Below are 9,034 nucleotides of genomic sequence, written 5' to 3'. Positions count from 1 at the left end.
GGTTATTAACCAAATATTCCTATTCGTATTTGTCCGTTTTCTCATTATTACTTAACATGCAAAAGCTATAACTAGTGCAATGCCAATAATGGACATATCTTGGCTTCTTTTTCTGCCTCCTGTTACCTCCAAACAATGAGCCCATATCTGTCATTTTTTTCTATGACTAACTACTGAGAGAAGTAAGTTTATTCTAAGTCCGTATAAAACTCAGGCAAGGCCAGATCAAAATTCTGAATCAGCTTATGTGTAGCCCTTCATTATAAACTTTAATACCTTTAGACCTTTAATTATTAGATTGAGAAAAAAGAAAAATAGAGGATAATAAAAATGCACATCTTGTGAGTAGCGTTTGAAGAATAATGGTGTTTTTTAAAGTATTGCTTTTACCTCGTTAATTAATAATCTCATATGGCATCTCTGGAAACCCTAGTGGTGTAGTGGCTAAGTGCTACGGCTGCTAATCAAGAGGTCGGCAGTTCAAATCCACCAGGCGCTCCTTGGAAACTCTGTGGCAGTTCTACTCTGTCTTATAGGGTCACTATGAGTAGGAATCGACTCGATGGCAGTGGGTTTTGGGGATGGCATCTCTAACTATTCAGAGAAACTCCCTGCATTCATCAAATAAAGGAGGGAACACAGTCACCACTGTTCTGATTCTTTGTGTAAACTTTGCTGATCTTACTTTTTGACTTAGTACTAACTCTTAAAATTTTTTTTCACTAAAAAAAGATCCCAAATTTCTATTTGTTCTATGATTAAAAAACCTAATTTCTGTAGTTTTTTCTTTATGTAAATCTGCAATTAGTAAGAAAATTCAGACTTATGTAACTTACCTTAATTATTGTTATCATATTAATTTTAAAGAGACAGCATATCATAATAGCTCATAAATATTTTCATTAACATACTATAAGAAGAATATTCTTTAGCCTCATGAATTAAAAAGGCTTATTACCTTCTAGTATAATTCAAGTAATATGAAATACTTCTGCTTTCATTATTAATGATCACTGGAAGCTTAAGGCGGTTTTGAACAACATGAGAAAGCAACATTTAACTCAAAATCTACTGTTTCATCTGTAAAAACTTCAAACTATACCAGTCACAAATTACTTTACTCCTATTTTTTATTAACTGAATAATAACCATAGTAATGGTAACAGAGTTTTTTCCATGTCTCCCCAAGGATCAGTAAACTACAAAAGGTTGTTAAACATGCATCTATCAGAGAATGACTGAGGACACACCTTTTACCACAAGAGTGAGGAACAAGTCTGTGAAGGGAGCCCCAGCATCCTTGAAGACTGCTGAGATTGGTATATTATGCAAATCAGATTTGACAGTAGGAATTGCTCTAACTAAATTAAGGCACCTAACTACAATGGGACTGATTGTACCTTGTCGTGGAAGAGGCCCAGTGGTGGCATTCAATCAACAAAGACAAGGTGGGCATGGGTTACCCTAATGGACAGCAGAGTCAAAGTAGTTATCAGATAGTCTGACTCGTATGGACTTGTTGTTGTTAAGTGCCGTTGAGTTGGTTCTAACTCATAGCGACCCTATGTACCACAGAAAAAAACACTGTCCAGTCCTGCACCATCCCCATAATTGTTGCTATGCTTGAGCCCATTGTTGCAGCCACTGTGTCAGTCCTTCTCATTGGGGGTCTTCCTCTCTTCTGCTGACCCTGCACTTTACCAAGCATGATGTCCTTCCAGGGACTGATCCCTCCTGACAACATGTCCAAAGTATGTAAGACACAGTCTCTCCATCCTTGCTTCTAAGGAGCATTCTGGTTGTACTTTTTCCAAGACAGCTTTGTTCACTCTTTTGGCAGCCCATGGTATATTCAATATCCTTCTCCAACACCATAATTCAAAGGTGTCAATTCTTCTTTGGTCTTCCTTATTCATTGTCAGTTTGCTGTACTGTGGGGGCTTGTGTGTTGCTGTGATGCTGGAAGCTACACCACTGGTATTCAGAGACCTGCTGGGTGACCCATGGTGGACAAGTTTCATCTGAGCTTCCAGGCTAAGACAGACTAGGAAGAAGGGCCCAGCAGTCTACTTCTGAAAAACATTAGCCAGTGAAAACCTTATGAACAGCAGCAGAACATTGTCTGACATACTGCTGGAAGATGAGCCCCCCAGGTTGGAAGGCACTCAATAGATGACTGGGGAAGAGCTGCCTCCTCAAAGTAGAGATGACCTTAATGACATGGATGGAGTAAAGCTTCCAGGACCTTCATTTGCTGGTGTGGCATGACTCAAAATGAGAAGAAACAGCTTCAAACATCCATTAATAATCGGAACTTGGAATGTATGAAGTATGAATCTAGGAAAATTGGAAATCATGAAAAATGAAATGGAAGGCATAAACATCAATATCCTAGGCATCAGTGAGCTGAAATGGACCAGCATTGGCCATTTTGAATCAGACAATCATATAGTCTACTATGCTGGGAATGACAAGTTGAAGGGGAATGGTGTTCCATTCATTGTCAAAAAGAACGTTTCAAGATCTATCCTGAAGTACAATGCTGTCAGCGATAGGATAATATCCATAGGGCTACAAGGGAGACCAGTTAATACGATTATTATTCAAATTTATGCACCAACCACTAAGGCCAAAGATGAAGAAATAGAAGATTTTTATCAGCTGCTGCAGTCTGAAATTGATTGAACATGCAATCAAGATGCATTGATCATTACTGATGATTGGAACACGAAAGTTGGAAACAAAGAAGGATCAGTAGTTGGAAAATATGGCCTTGATGATAGAAACAGTGCTGGAGATCGAATGATAGAATCTTGCAAGACCAACGACTTCTTCATTGCAAATACCTTCTTTCACCAACATAAACAGCGACTATACACAAGGACCTCGCCAGATGGAACACGCAGAAATCAAGTTGACTACATCTGTGGAAAGAGACGATGGAAAAGCTCAATATCATCAGTCAGAACAAGGCCAGGGGCCGACTGTGGAACACACCATCAATTTCTCATATGCAAGTTCAAGCTGAAACTGAAGAAAATCAGAGCAAGTCCACGAGAGCCAAAATATGACCTTGAGTATATCCCACCTGAATTTAGAGACCATCTCAAGAATAGATTTGACGCATTAAACACTAGTGACCAAAGACCAGATGAGTTGTGGAATGACATCAAGGACATCATCCATGAAGAAAGCAAGAAGTCACTGAAAAGACAAGAAAGAAAGAAAAGACCAAGGTGGATGTCAGAGGAGACTCTGAAGCTTGCTCTTGAGCGTCGAGCAGCTAAAGCAAAAGGAAGAATTGATGAAGTAAAAGAACTGAACAGAAGATTTCAAAGGGCCTCTCGAGAAGACAAAGTAAAGTATTATAATGACATGGGCAAAGAGCTGGAGATGGAAAACCAAAAGGGAAGAACACACTTGGCATTTCTCAAGCTGAAAGAACTGAGGAAAAAATTCAAGCCTCGAGTTGCAATAGTGGATTCCATTGGGAAAATATTAAATGATGCAGGAAGCATCAAAAGAAGATGGAAGGAACACACAGAGTCATTATACCAAAAAGAATTAGTCGCTATTCAACCATTTCAAGAGGTGGCATATGATCAGGAACCAATGGTACTGAAGGAAGATGTCCAAGCTGCTCTGAAGGCATTGGCGAAAAACAAGGCTCCAGGAATTGATGGAATTATCAATCGAGATGTTTCAACAAACAGATGCAGCGCTGGAGGTGCTCACTCATCTATGCCAAGAAATATGGAAGACAGTTTCCTGGCCAACTGACTGGAAAAGATCCATATTTATGCCTATTCCCAAGACAGATGATCCAACCAAATGTGAAATTTATAGAACAATATCATTAATATCACATGCAAGCAACATTCTGCCGAAGATTATTCAAAAATGGCTGTAGCAGTATATCAACAGGGAACTGCCAGAAATTCAAGCTGGTTTCAGAAGAGGACGTGGAACCAGGGTTATCATTGCTGGTGTCAGATGTATCCTGGCTGAAAGCAGAGAATACCAGAAGGATGTTTACCTGTGTTTTATTGATTATGCAAAGGCATTTGACTGTGTGGATCATAACAAACTGTGGATAACTCTGCGAAGAATGGGAATTCCAGAACACTTAATTGTGCTGATGAGGAACTTTTACATAGATCAAGAGGCAGTTGTTCGGACAGAACAAGGGGATACTGACTGGTCTAAAGTCAGGAAAGGTGTGCGTCAGGGTTGTATTCTTTCACCATACCTATTTAATCTGTATGCTGAACAAACAATATGAGAAGCTGGACTATATGAAGAAGAACGGGGCATCAGGATTGGAGGAAGACTCATTAACAACCTGTGTTATGCAGATGACACAACCTTGCTTGCTGAAAGTGAAGAGGACTTGAAGCACTTAGTAATGAAGATCAAAGACCACAGCCTTTAGTATGGATGACACCTCAACATAAAGAAAACCAAAATCCTCACAACTGGACCAATAAGCAACATCACGATCAACGGAGAAAAGATTGAAGTTGTCAAGGATTTCATTTTACTTAGATCCACTATCAACAGCCATGGAAGCAAAAGTCAAGAAATCAAAAGACACATTGCATTGGGCAAATCTGCTGCAAAGGACCTCTTCAAAGTGTTGAAGAGCAAAAATGTTACCCTGAAGACTAAGGTGCACCTGACCCAAGCCATGGTATTTTCAATTGCATCATATGCATGTGAAAGCTGGACAATGAATAAGGAAGACAGAAGAAGAGTTGACACCTTTGAATTGTGGTGTTGGTGAAGAATATTGAATATACCATGGACTGCCAAAAGAATGAACAAATCTGTCTTAGAAGATGTACAACCAGAATGCTTCTTAGAAGCAAGGATGGCGAGACTGCGTCTTACATACTTTGGACATGTTGTCAGGAGGGATCAGTTCCTGGAGAAGGACATCATGCTTGGCAGAGTACAGGGTCAGCGGAAAAGAGGAAGACGATTGTAAGGATGACGCAGAACCGGGCAGTGTTTCATTCTGTTGTGCATAGGGTCACTATGAGTCGGAATCGACTTGACGGCACCTAACAACAGCATTCATTGTCCAGCTTTCACATGCATATGATGTGATTGAAAATACCATGGCTTGGGTCAGGCACACCTTAGCCTTCAAGGTGACATCTTTGAGCATTAGCTATTTAGTCATGGTGTCCCCTAAGAGTGAAATAGATGGGAAATCTATTAAATATTTACTTGACCTGTACAAGTGGAAGAATTCTAGGTCAGGTGAAAGGCAGTCTAACTCACATCACCAGAATAGAGAGTCACAGCCCCACTATCAGTTCCCATACTTAGACCTGTTTACAGACCCACATCCCCTTGAATGAAGGGGAAATCGGGCCCCCTTCAGAAAAGATCTCACTGCATTGCCAAAAATTTATACTGTTATTCTGTCTCCCAGCGTTCCCCAAAGGAATCTATGGCCTTTTATAAAGTGAAAGTTTATTGGGGAAAAGGAAATATTCAGACCTTTTGGGGATTACTGGATACTGGCTCTGAACTGACACTAATTCCAGGAGACCCAAAACATCACTATGGTCCACCAGTCCAAGTGGAGGCATAGGGAGGTCAGGTTATTAATGGAGTCTTAGCTCAGGTTCAACTCACAGTGGGTCTAGTGTGTCCCCGAGCCCATCCTATAGTGATTTCCCAGTCCCAGAATGCATAATTGGAATAGACATACTCAGCAACTGGCAGAACCCCTACAATGAAACTTGACATGTGGAGTAAGGGCTATTATGGTAGGAAAAGCTAAGTGGAAGCCATTACAACTGTGATTACTTAGGAAAATAGTAAACCAAGAGCGATATCACATTCCTGGAGTGATTGCAGAGATTACTGCCACCGTCTCAGGATTTGAAGGATGCAGGGGTGGTAATTCCCACCACATTCCCATTCAACTCGCCTATTTGGCCTGTGCAAAAAAAAACAGATGGATCTTGGAGAACGACAGTGGATTATCAAAAACTTAACCAGGGGGTGACTCCAATCGCAGCTGCTGTTCCAGATGTGGTTTCATTTCTTAAGCAAATTAATATATTTCCTGGTACCTGGTATGCAGCTATTGTTCTAGCTAATGCCTTTTTCTCAAAACCTGTTCTGGAGAAACACCAGAAGCAGTTTGTCTTCAGCTGGCAAGGCCAGCAATACACCTTCACTGTCCTACCTCAAGGATATATCAACTCTCCAACCCTATGTCATAATTTAGTCCACAGGGATCTTGATCATCTTTCCCTTCCACAAGGGACATCACAATGGTCCTTTACATTGATGACATTATGCTGATTGGACCTAGTAAGGAAGAAGTATCAATGACTCTAGACTTACTGGTAAAACATTTGCCTGCTAGAGGGTGGGAAATTAAACTGACAAAAATTCAGTCGCCTTCCACCTCAGTGAAATGTCTAGGGGTCCAGTGGTGTGGGGCATGCTGAGATATTCCTTTTAAAGTGAAGGATAAGTTGTTACATCTGGCCCCTCCCATGACTAAAAAGGAGGCACAACACTTGATGGGCCTCTTTGGATTTGGGAGGCAACATATCCCACATTTGGGTGTGCTACTTCAGCCTATTTATCAAGCGACTTGAAAAGCTGCTAGTTTTGAGTGGAGCCCAGAACAAGCCTCCCACCTGGTGACACATCACTGATTTCATTGAACTGGAAGTTCAGAATGCCACCCAGCCACTTTGGACTCCTCATGCCTCTGAATCAACACACAAAGAAGGGAGTTACCATACGGGTTGGTGTGATTGTTCCTGATTACCAAGATGAAATTGGATGTCTGTTACATAATGGAGGTTAAGAAGAATATGCCTGGGATACAAGAGATCCCTCAGGGCGCCTCTTAGTACTACCATGCCCTGTGATTAAAGTCAGTGGAAAACTACAGCAACCCAATTGTGACATGACTACTAATGGCCCAGACCCTTCAGGAATGAAGGTTTGGGTCACCCCACCAGGCAAAGAACCACAACCAGTTGAGGTGCTTGCTGAGGGTAAAGGGAATATGGAATGGGTGGTGGAAGAAGGTAGTAAATATCTGCTACAACCATGTGACCAGTTGCAGAAATGAGGACTGTAATTGTTATGAGTATTTCTTCCTTGTATGGTGTATCAAATATTTTTTTTGTTTTCTTCACTTATATAAGATGTAAATGGGACTTGTGTATTTTCAGCTGTACATGTGTTAGTTGTATCATGTTACATGCAAGTATGACTAAATTATCTTTATTTAGAGATGATGTAGGTTTGGCAGTTACGATGTACTTTGGCAGTTATATATAATGATGTTATCAACTCCATGACGAGATCTGCTATGAGCAGTGAATCAGTTGAAAGAAAGCTTCCTTATGGTGTGGACTGCCTCCAGTATATAAATGGATGTTCCAGCAAGGCTCTTGCTCTGTAATCCTGCATCCAGCTCGTCATCATCTGACCTTCCATTCTTGGGACTTGAGCTAGCAGCTTACCTGCTGATCTTGGGATTCATTGGCCTCTGCAGCCTGTGAGCCAGAAGCTGGCTGTCTGACCTGCCTATCTTGGGTTCATTAGCCCTTGCAGCTGCATGAGTCAGGAGAAGCCTCCAGCCTGTTGTCTGACCCATGGACTTGTGACTTGCCAGCCTCTACAACCACGTGAACCATTTCCTTAAGATAAATTGAGAGGGTGGAAGTGGTTTTAAAATAAGCACACATATATTATGGAGTAGAATACAGATCTTAATATGAATTTTTAAAGTAAAATACGTGCCTTCGAAGAAATGTCTCACCCCCTCGAGTCTTCCCTCCCAGAACCTCCTATCCCCTCCTCCAGGTGTTGAGCTTATATTGCTGTTACTGACTGTTGTGGATACTAAAATTGGAAAGTAGAAAATGCAATGAAGAACTGTTCACAAACCCATTCTTTGTCACTCTTTTTTTTTGTAGACTCACTCAAAGGATGCCCCTTGACTGTAAGTTCCCTGGAGCATGAACCCAATATCTCTTGTTTAAAGTTCTATTCTCAGCTTCTTGCCGAGTGTTTGGAACATAGTTGATTGCTTGGATAATGAATGGTTGTATGGTTGCAGAGAAGGATGAGGATGGAACAATGAATTTTATTTTTTTCTTCTGCCTAGGGTCTCGATAACAGTGCTACATTAATTCACATAGTAGGCAAGTAAATAGGGAAGCTCTAATCTGGTTCTGAAGCCATAGTCAACCTGGGCAGCTGGATCTAGGGGAAAAAGGGGATGGGTATCCATGGGGATGAATATCTGTGCCCAAATCTCACTCCACTGCATCCGTATGTTGTGGCCCCCGAGGCAGAAACAAATTCTTACGATGTCAGGCTACTAGACTGTTCCTAATGTTAGAACTATCACATGGTAGAGAATAGAGGGCACTGTCTCTCCCTGGATCACAAGCAATGCTTTCCCAGGAGTGCAGCTAGCCCAGTCATCAGCAGGATTTGTCTAGCCCCAAAGGAAATATGTTTAGGCTGCCAAAAAAGAGGCAAGAGAATTGTGTGTGTATGTATGCTTGCAAGTATGTGAGAGTACATCTGTACACATGTATTACTGAGATTCTTCATTAAGACCATTGAAAGCATATCTTCACTCTATTTTGGTAGTCATGTGATGTTATACCCAAAACCAAAAAGCAAACCCACTGCCATCGAGTCAATTCCAACTTATAGCGACCCTATAGGACAGAGTAGAACTGCCCCATAGAGTTTCCAAGGAGTGCCTGGCGGATTTGAACTGCCGACCTCTTGGTTAGCACTTAACCACTACACCAGCAGGGTTTCCTGTGATGCTATACAAGCCACTTAACTTTCTCTGAACCTCAGTTTCCTCATTGGTAAAAATGGAACAATAATACATGCCCTACCTATTATATTGGCTTCTCAGTGCTGTTTTGAGAATGAAAATCAAAATTAGATAATATATGTGAACAATATATAAACTGTAAAATTGTATACAACTGCTTGAGGAAGCATTCATCACTGTCGTGCA

The sequence above is a fragment of the Loxodonta africana genome, chromosome X (assembly GCF_030014295.1).
Source record: "Loxodonta africana isolate mLoxAfr1 chromosome X, mLoxAfr1.hap2, whole genome shotgun sequence".
NCBI lineage: Eukaryota > Metazoa > Chordata > Mammalia > Proboscidea > Elephantidae > Loxodonta > Loxodonta africana.
This window is presented reverse-complemented; position numbering follows the sequence as displayed.